Below are 22,113 nucleotides of genomic sequence, written 5' to 3'. Positions count from 1 at the left end.
TGTTTGGAGCCAGGACTTTCCAAATAAGGAGTACGGGGTGTTGCCTTTAGGCTTGGGAAACACCCCACCACCTCAGACCAAGAGCTAGCTTACTGAAAACACTGGTCAACAGTCTGCCTGCTAGTTACTGTACCTAACTACAGCAACTCCTCCAGAAAACCACATCACTGAGTGCAGTGTAATGTTAATAATTCATTATACTGCATGCTGCTGTAATTTCAGTGAATTAACATAAACTCTTGTAACAACAGCTAATACATTTAACACAACTTTTATGGGAATGTTTGGCTTTTAACAACAGACACATAATACTCCTGTCCACATAACATTATCTTCCATTACTTGTAGTTGCTGGAATAGAGTTGAATAAGTTTATGGTGACTGGCTCCATGTTAATCTCAGTCAGTTTCAATGCTGCATGGATGGACGCTTCTATTGGTCTTTCGAAGAAAAGTCTTCCCTTTGAAAACACCTGTGACTCAGTTTTACAGGGGTTTGCACCGATCTTGATTACAGACTGTTAATAAGTGAGTCTCACAGATAAACAACTTCCTGTGTCTCAAATCGCATACTTCTGTACTTACACTTAACATTTTGAGTGCATAAGTGTGTTCACACTGAGAAGTATGGAAAAAAGCAGTGCACTGTGAGTACCTGGATGGTACACTCAAAACAGTCAGGGGACTGGAAGGGGAGGGACCACTTTTCAAACTGGAAATGGCAGCTGAGTACGTTGTAACCACGGTGAACATTGCCACATTATACAAGTTATACATGTGTTTTTTTTAGCACTAAGCACCATTATACTGTTGTCTGATATAAGCCATCAGTATGTTTTTTGGGTTACTTTAGCAGTCTGTAATGATTTGGTAGCGCGAATGATAACGCGAATGCTAACGCTAGCTAATGCTAATTTGTGATCGTCATTTCCGGTAAGTGCACACCGGCCATGTTTGATTGAGACAACACTACCCTGTAGAAATTCACAGACTACGCCAGTGAGTACATAGTGTACAGAGTGTACTACATGAAAGTGTACTAACAAAAGTATGTGATTTGAGACACAGCTCTGTTTTTGTTTTGCATTGCAGGGGTCAACAATAACACTGTTTGCCACTGGCCCCAAGACAGTTTTTACTGGCACCACCTCCAAAGGTTAAAATTATTGGGATTATCACATAAAAACTACTACTTTCCAATTTGAAACAGCCAGAACCCTTGAAACAAAAACCAGAAACAACAGAAAAACTCACACACACAAAAACAGCACCATGGTGTGCTCTCGCCCCCTCTGACAGCCATCTCTGAACAACCCTATCTGGCTTGAACTCAGCAACCTCTGGCCCCTAAATACTGATACAGCATCTCAACAGACACGTTGCTCTTCCAGTCTGTTTTTGATCTTTTCATTGTGCTGAAGCCCTGCTCACGTACCGCTGTAGACAGAGGCAGCACAGATGTGAACTCAATTATCATCAGCAGATTGTTCTCCAGTCTCTAAGGGTCATTAAGGAAGTCTGTCCATGCAGTACTCTGCGCAACAATAAATTCATCTAAAATTATCTGACCAACATTAGCTTCACTGCTTGAAAGTGGATTTTCACCCATATGAGTATGTAAACTGAGTTTTTTTTTTACTTGCCAGAATGACTTAGTGTACTCTGTCTTTTGTTGTTATACAAACCACATACCCGCCACCTCTGCCCCAGCTGTCCTCACCAACTAATCCTTGCACTGGACCTGTGAAGACCGGTCTTTGTGTTGGACCACAACCGCTGGCCAGACACAATGAAGAAGGCCAACAAACACCATGGGCAGAAGGGCCACGACTGTGCTGCTCTCGTTCACGGCTCCTGTACAGACCCAAACAGCATGCTCCACCCAACAACCAAATTACACGTTGCACAATATGTAAAAATGAATTCCAGCTCCTCTTTAAACATGGACCCAGAAAAGCTCCAAGAGAGGCAGCAACTCTGGCACTCTCTTACAGTGGAGAGTCAAACTACCAGTGTAACAGTTGTTACCATGCCTGTTGCAGTAGTAAACCCACCTCCACTTGCTCAGACTCTGGCCACACCTCTAATGATTGAGAAAATTGTTAAAAGCATCATGGAGAGGCAGCTGCAGTAACAGCCAGGACAAAATAAATCACAGACAAAAACTTTTCTTTCCTGTGGTCAGCCTAAGTTGATGTATGAGAATGATGGTTCCTCCATCCACTTCTTCTACCAGCAAGGTCCCATCAGATACTTCTACTGCTCTGATAAGGTGTTTAAAACTTATGGTGCTGAAGATCAGACCAACCCAAAAATGTCCTTCAAAGACTTAACAGAGACAGAGTTCTTTCAGCGGGAACTAGATGCCACAAAGAAGATGGAGGAGAGAGGACAGCAGAAAAGAGAAGGGCAGAATCGTAGCACACAGATTGAAAGTGTTGATTCTGAAAGATGGAAGTGAAGCAGGGCCTTAACAGTCCTCATACTCACTGGCTCCCCTGGAGTGGTGGGGAAATAAATTTACTGCCTAGCGAAAGTCTTTTCACTGGACAAAGATCAGGGATCTTCCAGGATCCAGGATCAGATGACCTGGAAAGACTTCCAGGAATATCAGTTTTATGAGATGGAAAGACGGAGATGGGAAGTTGAAAAGGGAAAATGAGAGACAGGGAGAGATAGAGTGTTTCATCATGCGTATAAATATCTTTTGCTCATTTTATCCATATTAAAAAGTATTCCATTTTCTATTTAGTATTTTATGAGATTGCTTTATTTGTGTGCCAAAATGATAAAATGCTCTACTTTATATTACTTTCTGTATATAGAATGAACCTGTTCACTTTTGCTAGACTCTCTGGTGGCTCACTCATTTCAATTATTTGTGCTGAACTTTTCTCAAAGCCCCAGAAGTTAGTTTTCCTCTGTCGAAGGACCAGCACAACCTGCACCTTTTTAACTTTCTAATATATTAGAGCTGCAACAATTATGCATTTGATAGTTTTCAACTATCAAATTAATCTAACAGTTTAAATTAAACTAAATTCTCTAATTCCAGCTTCTCAAATGTGAATATTTTCTGGAGAACATCAGTGCAACAGTCCTCAGCCGCTGGAACATCAAAACACTCAGGAGGACTGTCTGGGAGAGAAGGCAGAGGAGGAAGAAGATGAGAAAATAGAGCCAACAACAGGGCAACAGTGTGTCTAAATCAGTGGTGGCAGGTGACTCAAAAAATTGGGGAGGACAGGAGGAAAACCAACATGGAACCTAACAACAAACCGCATCAAACTATATCATTGTCCCACCTGATGAAATCCGAGGGGTGGGGGGCAATTTTATATGCCAATAAAACAATTTGCTTGAGTAGTGAAAAGGCTGCTTCTTTATACATATTGTCTCTAAACAAAGAAGTGCTCATTTTAGCCATGGAGTGGATCAAATGTGTCATTTTACCAACAAAGTGAAATTCAAATTTATAGTATTGTTCTATTGTGACAACAAATTTATGTTCTCATCAAAAACAGACACATATCACATGATTTACACGTGTTTCCTATATATTTTCTTGGTATACAGAAATATATAAAGTAGCACAAAGCTTATAATGTGATAGAGGTTCAGATCAGTGCTGAATACTAGAAAGACTGAACACTAAAAACATTCACAGATCTAAAAGTGTAGGTTCACATCAGACAGTATTAATGCATGTATCAAATACATGACTTACACACTCTTATCTATGTGTACGATATACAAAATATAGTCTACAAAGCTGACATGTTAACACTAGGAGTGTTAACATGAACACAAAACTCACGGTTCTGATCGTACCACGGATTTGAGTCACGGATCAGATCATTATTAGGATCAGTGAAAAAAAAGGGGGAGACAAATAAAACTTTGTTTTCTATTTAAGATTTAAGATGTCCAATGTTTAAGTAAGATAAAATAAAATATATAAAATATTCAATGCTCAGTTATTGCAATATGAGGCATGAAACCTTCCTCTTTTATACAGTGAATGAAACAGCCTCTGTCCACATCATCAAAACTTGATGATAACAAACATTCACCGCTAATGTCAGTTAGCAGCTAGATGCTAATTAGCTGCTCAGCTGCAGCACATTAAACAGCAGGTAAACATAACTCAAATGTCACATCGGACCTGTTAGATGCTGGTTTGATCGTTGCTCTTCAAAATCCCTATTAACAACAAGCTGTCTGCCTGTGACTTGTACTTAGAGCAGTTTGTTTACTTTGTCTTAAATGAAACATTAAATTTTGCAATTAATCCGCAGTTCATATGCCTGCCGAACCGTGGGGGGCGATCAGTATGGAACATGGATCAACTACAATCTGTTACACCACTAGTTAACACTTGTTATTCTAGTTACTTTAAGCTTATTACTCAATATACGGCTCGGCTTAAAAACAAACTAAAGAAACTGTCAGAAGCAAGCAGTCAGACCTCCTGCACTCATTCACTAATCACACATCAACAGGTGACTGAACAACCACTCCATTAAAAACGAATGAGTGAGTCCAGACAGCTCACTGTGACTTCAACAAGCAAATTAACGTTATCCACAACACATTATATGATCTCTGCTGCATTCTTGTTAAGGAGATAAAAAACACAAAAAAGCCCCACAGAGACATTTAACCATCAGAGATGAAATTAGCGACCAAAGAGACAGAGAGAGAGAAGCTGTTTCTGACTCACGTTATCTGACGTCTTCTTCTTTCTTTCATGGAGATGAAGTATTCATCTTATAACATCCATCTGTAGCTGTTGGTCAACTTGTATGTTAGTTAAAAGAACTTTGCGGCTGCTGGTCAACCAGTCTGATATCATTAGCAACAATGACAAACGAGCTAACTCTCCTGGTTGTTTCTCTCTCCAGCCTCCCCGGCAGCATCCTGCTGCTGCTGCGCTGCCCAGTCCAGATAATTTCTCCCGTTAGCTTAACAACAGTCCTTAACAGTCCTTTCATGGATGTATAAAGAGTCCTTCAGGCTGCTACAACAAGCCAGCTGTTGCATTGGCTAACGCAAGGAGCTATCTACTGCTGCTACTCTGCTTTACAGTGGAGAGAATTGAAGATGAATTCTGGAAACTATCTTTGGACCAACTCGATGTCAATATTGCATTATGGTTGTTGAGTGGTAAGGGAGGACAGCCTCCCTTGGAGCGTCATTTTACATGTCATGGCCAATCACAGATTAGCATGAAAAAAATAAAATACATTAAGTCCAATGTAAGAGATCCCAGCCTGCGGAGGACAGCAGGCACCTGGCCTCCTCTGTCCCCCACTCCACCTCCACCAATTGCTCCCTATTTTTCCAAGTTACTTAACAGTAATGCTGCAATTTCATTGGATGTCACAGTGTTCCACCTATATGCTACTGAGCCCCCATGACGGTGGGGATACTCACCACTATGCTAACGAAGAGTGGTATCCCAGGACAACCATCACTACTTATGGATGTGATATAGTGGTGAAATAGAAATGCTATATGTCAGCTCTCCTCAAAGCCTGGGGTAAAGAAAAAGTGTTGTTGCATTGGCCGGGAATCGAACCCGGGCCTCCCGCGTGGCAGGCGAGAATTCTACCACTGAACCACCAATGCTTACTTAACAGACTTTTTTTTACCTTGAGTGCAATGTCAGCACTTTCTGCATTGGACTCCATATAGCTGCTCGGGAAGCATTATGACTTTTGTTTTAAGGCAGCTGGAGGAATACAGACGGTGGAGTTTGGGGTGATGGGTTAAACAGCTAATGCTACAACTGGCTGCAACTGATTGATCAGGGCACAAAACCCCTCTTCGCTTTTCTGTTTTCTGTCTTGCAGTACCTCACATTTGCTGACACAGTAGATTAACTTTTAAATCAGAGAATTAAGACCTGATGTGTGGAAAAAGGACCTGGAACCTGGGAACTACGCTGACCCTGGACCATGGACACCTCGCAATCAATCAATCTGCATTTGTTTGATGATCTTATTGAGAAGATAAAACAGAACTTGCAACTCATATAAACATTAAAATGCAAAGAATCCAACAAGTTAGTATTCTATCTATAATAGCAACAGTAATGTTACAACAGCAAAGTCACTATATAAACTCAATAATACTTCAATGGAAATATCTAACGTCAAACTATGGAGTGAAGTTTAAAAAGAATGAAGAACACAGAAATCAGTCACTATCAGCTGTTAGTACTACAGGCTGCAAATGCACTTTTTTGATATTTTGTTACTGCATTTACCTCAATATTCAATTAAAACATCATATTAATGCACCACTTTATCTACTCAGAACTGTTGCTTTCTTTCTCAGTTGCTGTGGCTTATGAACATTTTGCAAATACATTTTGATGTGTCTTACTATGTCACTTCATCTCCTTTTATTCCCCATGATATAATATAATATAATTAGTGATTATGCGCTGTGTGAATGTGTCTGTCCGCTGCCTCCCTTTCCCCTGCACTCACTGCAACTTGTTCCCCTGCAACTTGTCTTCAAGGTGCCGACTACATGTGCATCAAGTTTTCAGCTACAAGAATATCAAACATATTTGAGAGGCAGTATCACATTCCACAATCTTATCATGATTCTTTTTCATGTTGGTTTTTAAGACTATTTTTCCAAGTTACTTAACAGTAATGCTGCAATTTCATTGGATGTCACAGTGTTCCACCTATATGCTACTGGCCCGTGCATGACAGTGGGGATACTCACCACTATACTAGCGAGGACTGGTTTCCCATGACAACCATCACTACTTATGGATGTGATATAGTGGTGAAATAACTTAGAAATGCTACATGCCACGACTCCTCAAAGCCTGGGGAAAAGAAAAAGTGTTGTTGCATTGGCCGGGAATCGAACCCGGGCCTCCCGCGTGGCAGGCGAGAATTCTACCACTGAACCACCAATGCTTACTTAACAGACTTTTTTTTACCTTTAGTGCAATGTCAGCACTTTCTGCATTGGACTCCATATTGCTGCTCGGGAAGCATTATGACTTTTGTGTTAAGGCAGCTGGAGGAATACAGACAGTTTGGGGTGATGGGTTTAACAGCTAATGCTACAACTGGCTGCAACTGATTGATCAGAGCACAAAACCCCTCTTTGCTTTTCTGTGTTTTTGTTTTGTTAGTCTTGCAGTACATCACATTTGCTAACAAAGTAGATTAACTTATAAATCAGAGAATTAAGACCTGATGTGTGGAAAAAGGACTACACCATCTGAAACCTGGGAACTATGCTGATCCTGGACCATGAACACCTCGCAATCAATCAATCTGCATTTGTTTGATGATCTTATTGAGAAGATAAAACAGAACTTGCAACTCATATAAACACTAAAATGCAAAGAATCCAACAAGTTAGTATTCTATCTATAATAGCAACAGTAATGTTACAACAGCAAAGTCACTATATAAACTCAATAATACTTTAATGGAAATATTTGACGTCAAACTATGGAGTGAAGTTTAAAAAGAATGAAGAACACAGAAATCAGTCACTATCAGCTGTTAGTACTACAGGCTGCAACTGCACTTTTTTGATATTTTGTTACTGCATTTACCTCAATATTCAATTAAAACATCATATCAATGCACCACTTTATCTACTCAGAACTGTTGCTTTCTTTCTCAGTTGCTGTGGCTTATGAACATTTTGCAAATACATTTTGATGTGTCTTACTATGTCACTTCATCTCCTTTTATTCCCCATGATATAATATAATATAATTAGTGATTATGCGCTGTGTGAATGTGTCTGTCCGCTGCCTCCCTTTCCCCTGCACTCACTGCAACTTGTAGCCCTGCAACTTGTCTTCAAGGTGCCGACTACATGTGCATCCAGTTTTCAGCTACAAAAATATCAAACATATTTGAAAGGCAGTATCACATTCCACAATCTTATCATGATTCTTTTTCATGTTGGTTTTTAAGACTATTTTTCCAAGTTACTTAACAGTAATGCTGCAATTTCATTGGATGTCACAGTGTTCCACCTATATGCTACTGAGCCCCCATGACGGTGGGGATACTCACCACTATGCTAACGAGGACTGGTTTCCCAGGACAACCATCACTACTTATGGATGTGATATAGTGGTGAAATAGAAATGCTATATGTCAGCTCTCCTCAAAGCCTGGGGAAAAGAAAAAGTGTTGTTGCATTGGCCGGGAATCGAACCCGGGCCTCCCGCGTGGCAGGCGAGAATTCTACCACTGAACCACCAATGCTTACTTAACAGACTTTTTTTTACCTTTAGTGCAAAGTCAGCACTTTCTGCATTGGACTCCATATAGCTGCTCGGGAAGCATTATGACTTTTGTGTTAAGGCAGCTGGAGGAATACAGACAGTTTGGGGTGATGGGTTTAACAGCTAATGCTACAACTGGCTGCAACTGATTGATCAGAGCACAAAACCCCTCTTTGCTTTTCTGTGTTTTTGTTTTGTTAGTCTTGCAGTACATCACATTTGCTAACACAGTAGATTAACTTTTAAATCAGAGGATTAAGACCTGATGTGTGGAAAAAGGACCTGGAACCTGGGAACTATGCTGATCCTGGACCTTTAACACCTCGCAATAAATCAATCTGCATATGTTTGATGATCTTATTGAGAAGATAAAACAGAACTTGCAACTCATATAAACACTAAAATGCAAAGAATCCAACAAGTTAGTATTCTATCTATAATAGCAACAGTAATGTTACAACAGCAAAGTCACTATATAAACTCAATAATACTTCAATGGAAATATCTAACGTCAAACTATGGAGTGAAGTTTAAAAAGAATGAAGAACACAGAAATCAGTCACTATCAGCTGTTAGTACTACAGGCTGCAACTGCAAATGCACCACTTTATCTACTCAGAACTGTTGCTTTCTTTCTCAGTTGCTGTGGCTTATGAACATTTTGCAAATACATTTTGATGTGTCTTACTATGTCACTTCACCTCCTTTTATTCCCAGTGATATAATATAATTAGTGATTATGCGCTGTGTGTATGTGTCTGTCCGCTGCCTCCCTTTCCCCTGCACTCTCATTGCAACTTGTTCCCCTGCAACTTGTCTTCAAGGTGCCGACTACATGTGCATCCAGTTTTCAGCTACAAGAAAATCAAACATATTTGAAAATTTTAACAAAATGTTTAGGGCAGCTGTGGTCAGAAGGTAGAGTGGATTGTCAACTAACCCCTCCTGTCCGCATGTCTAAGTGTCCTCAGGCAAGACACTGAACCCCTCATAGCTATGGTTGTGCTAGCAACCATCAGGAGCGATTAATATTAATATCCTAATACCCTAATTTAGATAAAATTGAGACAAACCTACTGTAATATCAGCAACACAACTGTTTCAAAAACAAAGCAATCACCACAACTCATACAGCCTTGTGGAAACTCAACATAATCCAAAAGACAAGGCGTGAAAAGTAGTTTGAAGACATCCATTGTCTCTGATCTTATGCAAAACTATTGAAGCTCAGAGTCAGAGTTGTACCCACAGAAAACAGTTACTCTCACAGAGACATTTAGAGGTTGCAAAACTAAACTTCAATCCACAATAATGAATTTAGAAGTTACAAAAGTACTGAGAGCTGAACACAGAGATACTTTTAAAAACAAAGCTTCCTCTCTGGACTCCAGTGCAGACACTAGCTGAGTCTCACAATACACACTGCTTGTTTGAGGGAGGACAGGGCAAAGGACAGGGAAGAGGAACACTGCTAGTAAGTTTACTACGCCAGTTTTAAAATATTCCAAAACAATCTGCTTTGTGAATGTTTTATGATGGAATTTAATTCAACACATTTTTTAGTTACAAGAAAATTTTTAGTTTCAAATCTAACTTCCGCAGAAATTAAACTTATATACTAATTTGATTAAAGCTAAGATGAACGAACAACCTCATTTACTTATGTCTTTGCTGTGAAAAAAGCCTGTACAAATCATTGTGAGAAAAAGAACCTCCCCGTCGGGGAATCGAACCCCGGTCTCCCGCGTGACAGGCGGGGATACTCACCACTATACTAACGAGGAATGGCTGATTTTTGCATTGCCAGCAGTCTTTATGAATGTGAGTGCCATGAACGTGACTACTGTCTGAAATCTCTCAAAAGAAGCAAGACTTCAGACTTCACGGTCAATTCAATTAAAAAATCTCCAAAATGCCCAAGCTCAGCTTCCATCACACTCTGAGACCAAACAGGAGCAGTTAGTGTGTGTGTTGTTGAGTGGCAGGTGGGCTTAACAAGAAACACTATGGCCTTGTTTACACCTGGTATTAACATCCGTCTCGAGTGATCCAATCACAAGTGGACAGCTCTAAATACAGGCGTAAACGCACCCAAGACGCATTGAGGACGGATTGAGATCCGATCACTCAGACCACATTTGGAGGTAGTCTGGCCCGCATGTGGCCACATTCACTTAGCAATGTAAATGCAATGCGTCCTGGACCACAATGAAGGACCACCTACTCAACTGACGTCCTCTATTTTCCAGCAGACTTGGCAGGGACTTGCATTGCTGCCTCCTGGTCCAAAGCTGTTCAACTTGTTTGATAACAGGATAACAAATTAATTTGTTTTTCATGAGAATTAAAAAACATAATCCGCCTCCTGTTTTTTCCTGTTTGTCCTGTTACCCTAACCGGTTTCCCTCTTCAAATCCACAATTAGAATAGTAATTAAACAAAAACCAGAAACCTACTTGTTTTTCGCCTGTCGGTCTAAAAAAAATATTTCAGAAGCCAAACGTTGCTGGACAGTTTCTTCTTTCCTGTCAAGTTGATAGCAACAGTTTTTAGTTTTGCTGCGCTGCTCGACATAATGAGCTCTGGATCTATCAGGAGGATGACTGCTTTACTCAGTATCAACCTGGACTGTGTGTGTGTAACAGCTGACCTACTGGATGTGTAGAAGAAAACAGAGCATTATTAACATTAGATCGTGACCGATCCTGTCTTCGTGTCAGAGATTTAAATAATCAATGAAGTTATGCTGCTGTGTCTCATGCGTACATGCGCACGGCTTCTCTCAATGGAGACACACAGCTGTGGGGAGATCGCTGCATATAACTCTCTCTCTCTCGGGCGCCCGGTTCTCTCGCCGGTTAATAACGAACGAATTTGATCTTTGAAAACAGAAATGACATCAATGTTTATTTTGCATATAGAGTGGGGAAGTGAGATCCGATCACAAGTGGTCACTCAAGACGCATGTGGAGACGCATGTTAATGCCAGGTGTTAACAGGGCCTATGAAGGGGTGCCACAATTTTACAATAAAGCCAATGATCTATCTGTCAAAAGGGTTGTTGCATTGGCCGGGAATCGAACCCGGGCCTCCCGCGTGGCAGGCGAGAATTCTACCACTGAACCACCAATGCTTACAAGTGTCCAAATTTCGAAGACTCATCATTTTCTACAAATATTCCACATTATAAGCATTCCAACAGGTCAATGAAGCATGATCGTTTAACTTCAAGGACGCTTTGGGGAGATTTTGTTTTAGGCGAGATGGCTGTAAGAGCTAAACCTCTTTAAAAGTCAAGTCAGAAGCCTATGTATCTGTGTGTTTAACAAACCAGGATGGGAGGAAAACAGCATTTCTCCCCGTCGGGGAATCGAACCCCGGTCTCCCGCGTGACAGGCGGGGATACTCACCACTATACTAACGAGGAGTGGTTTCCCATGACAACCATCACTACTTATGAATGTGATATAGTGGTGAGATAACTTAGAAATGCCACATGTCAGCTCTCTTCAAAGTCTGAGGAAAAGTAAAAATGTTGTTGCATTGGCCGGGAATCGAACCCGGGCCTCCCGCGTGGCAGGCGAGAATTCTACCACTGAACCACCAATGCTCACTTACTTTATTTTTTTTTTCCTTTACTGCAATGTCAGCACTTTCTGCATTGGACTCCTTATAGCTACTTGGGAAATATCATAGCCCCTTTCACACATGCAGTCTATCCCTGAAATGTTCAGGAACATTTCCTGCATGGGGTCATGTGTGAATGGGAGGGCAGATAGGACATTCAGGGAAATCTGTACTGCCAATTTCCCACCTCAAGACCTGGTAAAATGTCCGCAAAAATGCTGGTATGGCTGTGTTATGAATGAAAGTAACATTGCAGGGACAAGCATGTAAAGGGCTATGTCCATCTGATGAAAGACGCTTTCATGTGAAGCAAACGAACCAATCACAAGATGACGTATTTGAATCTGCGACTTGTTGCCTTGCCTTGCCAATGTCTTCGCAGGTGATTCGATAACTAACAAGCAATACAAGTTCTTTGTTTGCAAACAAGCACCTTTTCTCAAGAATGGCTGAAAACTGGACAGATTCAGAAATAAAAGAGCTCCTCTCACTCCTTGCCCCATCTTCTTCTTCTGCTGAGTTTTATGGTGGTTGGCAGTGTTGCATTACCGCCATCTGCTGGACTGTTCCTTGCCCCATTTAATCCAAAATTGCCATGACATGTGAAAAGGCACAAGGCGGAGATGTTCCATGTGTGAATAGTGAAAATCACTAGCAGTGATTTTCACAAAGGACTACAAAGGACTACACCATCTGAAACCCGGCAACTACGCCAATCCTGCACCATGTAGCTGGGCACATTTTGAATCTCTCTAGCTTAGTGGGTGGCACCTGGCTGCAATGTTAGGTCTCTTTCACAATGAATAGTAGCCTATCACTGTCCCAGCTTTTGAGTCCATATGTATGAACTAGTTAGTTTCCTGTCAGTTAGTTAGTACTTCTATCAATGCACCACTTTATCTACTCAGAACTGTTGCTTTCTTCCTCAGTTGCTGTGGCTTGTGAACATTTTACACATACATTTTGATGTGTCTTACTATGTCACTCCATCTCCTTTAATTCCCCATGAAACGCCTTTCACTCCTATTGCATTACTAATATAATGGTTTTTGTCTAGAAAGTCTCACAGTCTGCACTTGCCAAGAGCCAATCATCCTGAGCGAGAAAAGCAGGACATCGGTCTGTTTATCACTGTGTCGTCACAAAATGTATTGTTAATTTACCACAGATTAGGTGTTTCCACATTACTGACAATTGAATTGCAAACAAGGTTTTTCTGTAGCCAAGAACTGCAATACACACCTCTCAGGTGTTAAGTATTCTCCATGGTAACACAGCTCCCACACAGGAATTCTCTTTGGGAAGTTTCTCAGGCTGTGAACTGCCAAGAATTGGCATGTGCTTGTGAAAGTCCACAAACACCAAAAAATATGGCTTTCATGTCATGTTTTCAATTACATACTTTTACTGAAAGAATAAAAGACCAAAAATTTGGCTCCACATAACAAAGAAACGGACTACAGGCTCTTAGTCTTGAGTGCAGCTGTGCACACAGAAAACAGTTACTCTCACAAAGGAAAAAAAAAAAAAAGAACCTCCCCTTCGGGGAATCGAACCCCGGTCTCCCGCGTGACAGGCGGGGATACTCACCACTATACTAACGAGGACTGGCTGCATTTCAAATTGCCAGCAGTCTTTATGAAAGGGCCAAATGAAGCATGACTTCAGACTTCATGGTCTGAGATTTCATAATGGGGTCAGTACTGCTTAACATTGATAGTAGCTAAAGCACTGATTCACCTCAGGTTCATACTGTAGATATACAGTGTGTGTGTTGTTGAGTGAAGGGGTGCCATAATTTTACAATAAAGTTTAGGAACCAGTGAGCCTTGGTAGATGCATTGGCTGGGAATCAAACACAGGCCTCCCGCATGGCCAGCAAAAATCCAACCACTGAACAACCAATGCTTACAGACCCACAAAATTGAAGACTCATCATTTCCTACAATAACTCCAGGAAGGCATTCCAAAAGTTCAATGAAGCATGATCATTTTACTTCTTAAGTCCGCTTTGGGCAAATTTTATTTTAGGCAAGATGGCTGTAACTGCTAAACCTCTTTAAAAGTCTAATCAGAAGCCTACGTATCTGTGTGTTCAACAAACCAGGTTGGGAGGAAAAAGGATTATCTCCCCGTCGGGGAATCGAACCCCGGTCTCCCGCGTGACAGGCGGGGATACTCACCACTATACTAACGAGGAGTGGCTATTTTGACGTCACAGGCAGTCTTTATGAATGACCCAAAAGAAGCAAGACTTCAGACTTCACGGTGTGACACTTAATAAAGAGGTCGGTGTTGTGTAACACTGCAAGTAGCTAGTACACTGATCTCCCTCAGGTTCATGTTGTAGATATACTCCTCTATCAGGACAACAAAGGTGATGTTGGCAACGAAGGACAGGTTGAAATGAGAAATACTGTGTTGGCCAAAACCAAGCTCAATCTAACAGTACAACATAGCCAACACACAGAGCCACCTAAAATAAATATTGAATCTATGCTTCCTATCTAAGTGTGTGGTTGACAACAAACACCATGAAGGGAGCAAACATTTTTAAAGTAAAACTCCTAAGCTTGATTTAAAATAAAGCTTAGGAGCCAATGATCCATCTGTCAAAAAGATCTCATGCATTGGCCGGGAATCGAACCCGGGCCTCCCGCGTGGCAGGCGAGAATTCTACCACTGAACCACCAATGCCTACGGGCCACCAGAGTTGATATAGCCTTTAAATAGAAGAACAAAAATGAGATTGCCACAGACACATGCAGAATCATATTCAAGACTGACAGAGATTACCCTATGGCTTTTATTAGACACTACCTGGTACAGTTAATTTAAATTTACTGTGGCAAGTGTGATGCATATTGACCTTAAGTTTGTAAAATGCTACTGAAATAGAAACTTACTAAATGACAGCTATTCATTTGTTTATTTGGACGATAAGAAAAAGTATTGTCTCTTGTCTCTCTCACCCTCCATTCACACACAGGTGCGACAGGCAGTCTTTTGTGAATGGAGCCTTCAAATAGCACCTTGGCCCAAGCCACACCGATTTAAGACTAAAAAGTCTCCCAGAATTGAGTATGTAAATTATGTGCTCACACTTAACAGACCCTCAAGTTTCAGGCTTGTGAAAGGCAAGAGACAACCTGGTACTTTGAGTCCACATTATTGTAATGGACGAACACATCATTAGCATTACAATGTGTCCTTTTGTTCATATTTTATAGGCCATCAGTGCACCATCCTAGTAAATTGCCCAGTCCCTGCAAATTACATGCAGTGGTACGTGCCTGTTGGATGGTCCAAACCCCCTCCCCCCACACCTTTCCAATAGCAGACTGGGGGGGTTGTGTAGGGCCATGTCTGTAACCTTCCATCACTTGCCCCTTTTACACAGCCTGTTTAAGGCTAGAATGTTGCACCTTTATTCCACCTTGACGTTCTGTATAAAAGTTACAAACACGGAAAGGGGGGCATTGTTGTTCCATCATTAAGCTGGAAGCGAAGGTAGTTGCATTGCCAGATCAACGTCTGTGTAAAAGTTACAGCCGGCATAGCGGGACAGTCAACACTAGACGCTGACACTGTTGTGTTACATGTCACGCCCCTGATTCCGGATCTCTATTGCGGGATTTCTGTATAAAAGGGGTAAATGACAAGCTGATATTAACATCCACTTCACAAACTCATTGGCCAGCTGTGAGAAAGGAACCAGGGTTTGAACTTCTCTCTAGCTCTCCTTTTTCATTCATGACACGACAATTTTTGTAACTTTATAGGTGAACAATCGAGTACAACACTATGCTTGCCTTCCAGGAGAGTGTGTCTGATAATATTCGCTATTATCCCCGCATCTGAACGTCTCTCCCGCCCCCCTCTCCTCTCTATCACAGTAAGCTTTTCATGCCTGGCCGTTCAAAACGACAAAAAACACTTTGGATTTTCAATGTTGTTGGCCGACATGTTGGTTGTAAGAACCAGTTCTGATCGACCATAAATTTACCTTTAATCCTGCACATCAATCAATATTGTACAAAGACATTGTAATCAATTAAGGGATCTCATTTGAGTAAGTAAACTCATAGACTTAAGAAATTAATCATGTAAATGCTGACAAACAGCCACCCTGCCCAGTTGCAGGGTAAAATCACAAAGGATGCTTCCTGAATTAGGAGGTACAGTATTAATACTTGTTGCACAGGCTGCATGGACAAGCAATAGCAATTAAACATAGAACACAATGGATAAGTACTACATAACCTGCAACCTAACCAAATAATGAAACCTAATAAATTAATGACGCCCTCCTTTGCCTTGGAAGTAACACTCAGACACTACAATATGTAGTAAACTGGTAAACCCAACATGATAACAATTGCAGCTTACCTTAGAGCAGATAAGTACACTCCATCAATTCCTTACTAAGAAATTTGCTTACATGTTCTGTAGAGGCATGGTGTCAATGATCAAGGACTTTATCAGGGTTCCAACCATCTGTAGTGTCTCATCATTGCTCCAATAATGCTAGCTTTTGTTCGTTGCTCTGCTGCTGCTCAGCATATTGATAATCTTAATTCTGTTTCTGCAGGTAACAACTTGGGCTTCGCATGTTACCTAGGATCTTCTCCTGACACATACAAAAAGCAGATTAGAAAACAGGTTACACATATACATGGCAGAGACATTGGCATTCTCCAGGAATTCAACTTATCAAAATCAACTTACTGGAGAAAGCCAATTGTAACCTGGTTACTCCAGTGCATGTGAAGTGATTATAAGAGTGGGATTCCAGTAGTGTTTACATGGGTGTCTCCTGGCTCTTGTTGCCACCTGGTAGTTACTGGTGCACACAATAACTACATGGCCTGGAAATGAAAAATCAAATGATTTGAAAAACATTCCTGCTGGCAGTAACAGGAGTATTACCTGATTAACATTAAGATATTTACACTGTTTTTTTTTAATCTAGTAATTGAGAAAGTATACAATAAGAATAAGACAACAGTACCGTAACACATCAGTCAATTGTATTTTACATACTGGAGTTGATTAAAATAACAATCTCAAAGATCTCCGTTTCATTCTCCTTTGTGGCACCTATAGTGATAAACGGTAATTGCAGGTGTATTTTTGGACCTCACTCAACCTCAATCCCAGAGATCCAAACAGTGTCATCTGAGTGACATCATGCTAGGAGACACGAGAAAAAACAGTATGCCACTTCACACACAAGTGAGTTTAAGGCGTTATTTTTTCCCCCACCCACATTCTGGGAAGACATGCCGTTACTCTGCCTCTGATTGGCTGTGACCCTGATATTTTTTTACCCTAACCATGTCATTCCTCATGCCTTAACCTAACCAACCTAACCAATGAAGGCAATGAGTACTAGCCAGTCTGAGGCAGAGTAGGGCAGGTCTTCATGGAATGCAGGTGGGAAAAAAGATGAGCTGAAAAGCAAGTCTGTTGTGCTAGCTCCACTGCACTGCTTGCGATTTGAATGCATGGTGGGAATGTCGCCACTGACACCTAGTTATTAGTACTGTAATATAACTATAAATTATATATATATATATATATATACACATATGGCTTTCATCAGTGAGCCATTGAACCAATCTTAACATTTATTTAAATCAATATCTTCAAGATTATTACTTTAAATTCTTTTCCAGCTTGAGTGTAATGTGGACTTTATGAACCTTTAAGCCACATTATACAAGGAACTTGGCTCTAAAACTGAGCCTGAGAACTGTAGAACAACAAATAGCACATGTGCATAATAATAGCAATGCTAATAGCTATCTACAGCTTAGCCTTGCTCAAATGGCATGGTAAACAAGAAATTTACCATACAAGTGTGCATTTAATTGTGCATGTAAAATTTGTTAGAAGCTGTACTTACCAGCTGATTTTCATTTTGATTGTGGTTCACTTGGGTCACAGCAGGCAGTCTGTCAGTAAAGCTGAGAAGGTACGTGTGAATGCTCAACAGTCAGGACCAGCGTTCCATTCTGTCCATACTATGGGTTTTCAACCTTCCCTGTCTTACTTTTGTTAAAGCCCCATCTGTAACAGCCACAGTGAAAATGTGTGTAGAATATTTAATTTAATGAAGAATAAGTATGGTAAAGATGATGAGATGACATTGCATGAGATGATCCTCATGCAATGTTTTATTGTACAGGGCAGTGTTTCCCACAGAATTAGATTCTATCTGTGGTGGTAGCTGATGGAGGGGGGGTGGGGTTGCTTTCTTAAATTATTTATTCAGTAATACTGTATATAAGGTGCTCCACTACACGCAGTACAGCTAACCTTGACAACCCAGCTGTATTTTGACAGTGTTGTGTTAAGAACATAGACTTATCAGAGATAATTTGTAGGGTTTCCACCAGTGTATTGCAAGTTGACCCCACCACATGGCCTAAACAGTGGCAATTTAAAAAAAAAAAAAAAAAAAAAAAAAAAAAAAAAAAAAAGTATTTTAATATATTTTCTAAACTAAATGTTTTATACAAGTATTGTAGCCACCTTAAGGTGCGGTCGAGAGAGAGAGCGGCAATGAGGCTGAGTGAATCAATGTGCTGTACGCAGGTCTACTATGAAGTAAGACTTTACCCATTTTAAATAGTAAAATAAAAAAAATAAAAAAAATCAACATGTGTCAATGTTGATATTGTGGCATGTTGCCACAAATAAATGAATGTATGGGGAACCCTGCAGGGTTCCAGGATAATGGCATCCATTACAGTTCCTGCTTTACGGCTTACAATCAAGCTCCCTGTCAATCTCACATCTTAATGTGTTAGCTAGTTACTTTTGCTGTTGGTACTTTTCCCAATTCCTAACAATAAAATACAGATAAAAAAAAAAAAGAAACACGATGGTGCCCATTTTGTTGTTATTTGCCTAGCAACACTGTTCATGTAATGTACGACACTTGAAAGCATATTCCGAGCATACTGGAAACATTGCCCCACGTATGGCCATAACTTTGGCTCTTATTACTGACAATTCATGACTGGCAAGGATTTATTTACACTCCATGTTCTCTCTGAAAAACATACAACCGTCCCTGGGTGGGCTCGAACCACCAACCTTTCGGTTAACAGCCGAACGCGCTAACCGATTGCGCCACAGAGACAGATACCGCAGCTTGCTCACAAGAAAAACATGTGCCTATATTACTGCTTATGCCACATCAATCTTTCTGTCAGTCTCATTCTCTATCTTACCCTCATTTATAAGCAAAACCCTAAGATATTTTAACATTGTCACTCTCTCCCAACCTGAAGGGAACTATTTATCATTTTACAGCAGGGTACCATGGACTCTGACAAGGACGTGCTGACTCTCAACCTCCCACCCACATGCACCAGGGCACAGTGAAAATCACAGATTGATGAAGCCAGCAGAACCACATTATCTGCGAAAAGCAGAGATGCAGTCCTGTGGTAAACATACTGGACAATGTCCAGATTCTTTTCATGAAAATCAAAAGTTGCTGACTAAGGCACAACCCTGGCAGAGCCCAACATCCTGGCTCAACTTCTGTCAGCCCCCAACATGATGTCATCCAGTAAGGCACTGCATAGTAATGTGAGTGCCATATTACTACTGTTTACCTGGTGATCAGCACAACAAAACATAAAACAATTGCTGCTGTGATAACAGTCCAGAGTTGTAAATCCTGTCTCAGAGTATCATAAACCACTGTGTAGTGCAGTATAGTACAAGGAAAACACTATCTGTAGACTCAGACTGTTCATAATAAAGTCATTACTGCTAAAACTGTGAAGCTCATGTATGATTCCATTGTTCAGCTTGAGCATAAATCTGTTGTGGCCTCAAAATGATGCATTTTTTTTTTTACATTTTTACCTCGACTACTACTACTACTGCTTGAAAAGTTAAGTTAGTGTGAAGTTAGAGCAGGTAACACAACATGAAAAACAGTTGTGGGAAGACACTGAGTTGCATTTGTTTAGCAAAGCATTAATCCCTTATTTTGCAGTGAGGAACAGATCCATTTCTTTGACTTATGTTAGGTAATAAATCACAGCCTCCATAGTCTTTTTTATAGCTCTGCTGGGCGTTTGAGTGGTCAGACAATGGGGATTTTTTATTTAAATTTTTCTGGCCTTTTCTCACGTTTCAGGTAGCTGTTAAAGTCCGTCATATGTATCATTTGTATCATTATATCATTTACTGCCCCCTCTTCCTGTCCAAGGTTTTTCTCGTACAGTTGTCATTTGATGATGCTGTTTAGGGGGAAATTAGGAGTGTCTGTTTTGATGCAGTGAAGCCAGGATTGTGGTACAAAAAAATGAGACTGCATAGAGGCCTGAATCTAGATTGTCATCATATTTTGATTAATCGTACAGCCATACCATCCAGTATCCTTGCAACCAGAGTATTGCAGTCCTTCTGGCCTCACTGTTTTTGTTTTTTCGCTCCTTTCCTCTCTCTCTCTCTCTCTCTGTCAGGCTGTGTTTGCACAAGGGCGTGTTACAGCTCTAGCCTCCCACCCCCCCCCACACACAGTGCAACTCCAGAGTACAGGGTATAGCAGAGACAATAAAAGGGTGTTAAGTGTGGTTACAAAAGACGACATCACAGTAATCAATGGGAACTGATAAGCTGTGTTGATTACATACCAAACTGGTAAGCAGTATCAGTTAGAGTCAAACCCTCATCATTGTCATTCCTTCCGGTATACAGAAAACACTGTTCCACATAATATGGCCAAAGATTTGACTACTAATAATTCATGACTGGCAAGGATTCATATACTAATTACAAATGACAGAATACAGATATTAAACTCCATGTTCTCTTAGAAAAACATTCCCCGTCCCTGGGTGGGCTCGAACCACCAACCTTTCGGTTAACAGCCGAACGCGCTAACCGATTGCGCCACAGAGACAGATACCCTCATGCGCTCACGAGATGTACATATGTGTGAAAGCTGAAATCATGTAGCCAGCATGCCTGGGGACTGGATTTTTTTTTTTTTTTAAAGTTTGGATTTATCACAGAAAGCTATTTACATCTGCTTTTGAACTGAAGACCTTTCATGCAATGGGTTAATGTGTTTCCCACTTATACTTGAATGATCGTGGATTTCTGCAAGTCTAAGCCCGCTCTGGAGCCAGTGAAAATCTGTGGGGTGGACATTGAAGTGGTGCACACCTACAAATATCTAGGGGTCCTTGTGGACGACAAGCTGGACTGGTCCTCTAACACCGACGCCCTCTACAGGAAGGGGCAGAGCCGCCTGTTCTTCCTGTGGACACTGAGGTCCTTTGATGTGTATGTGGAAATGATGACCATGTTCGCTCTTTTTTTCCGCAGTGTGCTGGTGAGACAGCCTTACAGACAAGAACACCAAGCAATTAGACAGGCTGGTCAAAAAAGCGGGCTCAGTGCTGGGCAGGAGATTGGACCTGCTAAGATCTGCAGTGGAGAGAGGCACGCTGAACAAACTGAAAGCTATAATGGACAATAGCAGACACCCTCTCCACAGCCTCCTGGAGCGACAGAGGAGTAGCTGTAGCAGTCAGCTCCTCTCATTGTGCTGCAGAACGGAGCGTTTCAGGAGATCCTTCATCCCCACAGCAATAAGACTGTTCTTTTGATGAGCTCTTGACAATTTGAATTTCCCTTCGGTGATCAATAAAGTTATATCTATCTATATCTATCTGTGTGTCTAGTTCCACTATCAATCACACTACTGAACAATAAAAGATTAAGTGTGTGTGTGGGGGTGTGGGGGGATGGGGTGAAACATTATGGCTCTTATTGGGGGGCTGTGCAATATCTCGGTGTGGAGCATCTGTGCAATATTTTGGTGTGTATGTTCTGGTGTATATGGATCTGTGTGTGATACTGCATATTAACTGTGGCTTGATTGTACGTGTATGTAGATATATTGTTCTCTTGAATGCTCAAGACAAATTTCTCCTAAGGGAGACAATAAAGGCTAATCTTATCTCTTATCATATTTTGCTGTACTTTACCTTCTGAGAGAGGTTACGGGCTGGTCTATTGCCTCCTCCAGAAGGACAAACCACAGAGCTTGTCAAAGCCCCCACCATCCACTCTCCATCACACATGGCCTTGTGGCTCTTAGGTTTAGTGCTCATCTAAATATAACATGGAAATAATAACAATAACGATGGTTACAACTATATATCA

The 22,113-nt window shown here is 40.9% G+C and overlaps 2 protein-coding genes and 10 non-coding genes across 13 annotated transcripts in view; all 12 read right to left on the bottom strand.

The window, feature by feature from the left end:
* LOC137193628 (kinesin-associated protein 3-like) overlaps window positions 1-22,113 on the bottom strand; it is a 48,381-nt gene that overhangs the window by 20,983 nt on the left and 5,285 nt on the right. The gene's annotated exons all lie outside the window — the stretch shown is intronic.
* pdca (phosducin a) overlaps window positions 1-22,113 on the bottom strand; it is a 33,751-nt gene that overhangs the window by 6,353 nt on the left and 5,285 nt on the right. The window lies entirely within an intron of this gene.
* On the bottom strand, window positions 5,560-5,630 carry trnag-gcc (transfer RNA glycine (anticodon GCC)). The gene has a single exon. It is a non-coding gene; the product is annotated as a tRNA-Gly (tRNA).
* On the bottom strand, window positions 6,873-6,943 carry trnag-gcc (transfer RNA glycine (anticodon GCC)). The gene has a single exon. It is a non-coding gene; the product is annotated as a tRNA-Gly (tRNA).
* Window positions 8,193-8,263, bottom strand: trnag-gcc (transfer RNA glycine (anticodon GCC)). Its single transcript has one exon. It is a non-coding gene; the product is annotated as a tRNA-Gly (tRNA).
* On the bottom strand, window positions 9,996-10,067 carry trnad-guc (transfer RNA aspartic acid (anticodon GUC)). Its single transcript has one exon. It is a non-coding gene; the product is annotated as a tRNA-Asp (tRNA).
* trnag-gcc (transfer RNA glycine (anticodon GCC)) lies at window positions 11,346-11,416 on the bottom strand. The gene has a single exon. It is a non-coding gene; the product is annotated as a tRNA-Gly (tRNA).
* On the bottom strand, window positions 11,639-11,710 carry trnad-guc (transfer RNA aspartic acid (anticodon GUC)). Its single transcript has one exon. It is a non-coding gene; the product is annotated as a tRNA-Asp (tRNA).
* On the bottom strand, window positions 11,823-11,893 carry trnag-gcc (transfer RNA glycine (anticodon GCC)). Its single transcript has one exon. It is a non-coding gene; the product is annotated as a tRNA-Gly (tRNA).
* On the bottom strand, window positions 13,446-13,517 carry trnad-guc (transfer RNA aspartic acid (anticodon GUC)). Its single transcript has one exon. It is a non-coding gene; the product is annotated as a tRNA-Asp (tRNA).
* On the bottom strand, window positions 14,039-14,110 carry trnad-guc (transfer RNA aspartic acid (anticodon GUC)). The gene has a single exon. It is a non-coding gene; the product is annotated as a tRNA-Asp (tRNA).
* trnag-gcc (transfer RNA glycine (anticodon GCC)) lies at window positions 14,537-14,607 on the bottom strand. Its single transcript has one exon. It is a non-coding gene; the product is annotated as a tRNA-Gly (tRNA).

Source organism: Thunnus thynnus, chromosome 12 (assembly GCF_963924715.1).
Source record: "Thunnus thynnus chromosome 12, fThuThy2.1, whole genome shotgun sequence".
Classification (NCBI taxonomy): domain Eukaryota; kingdom Metazoa; phylum Chordata; class Actinopteri; order Scombriformes; family Scombridae; genus Thunnus; species Thunnus thynnus.
Note: the sequence above shows the minus strand (reverse complement) of the source record. Positions and strands in the feature narration are given on the sequence as shown.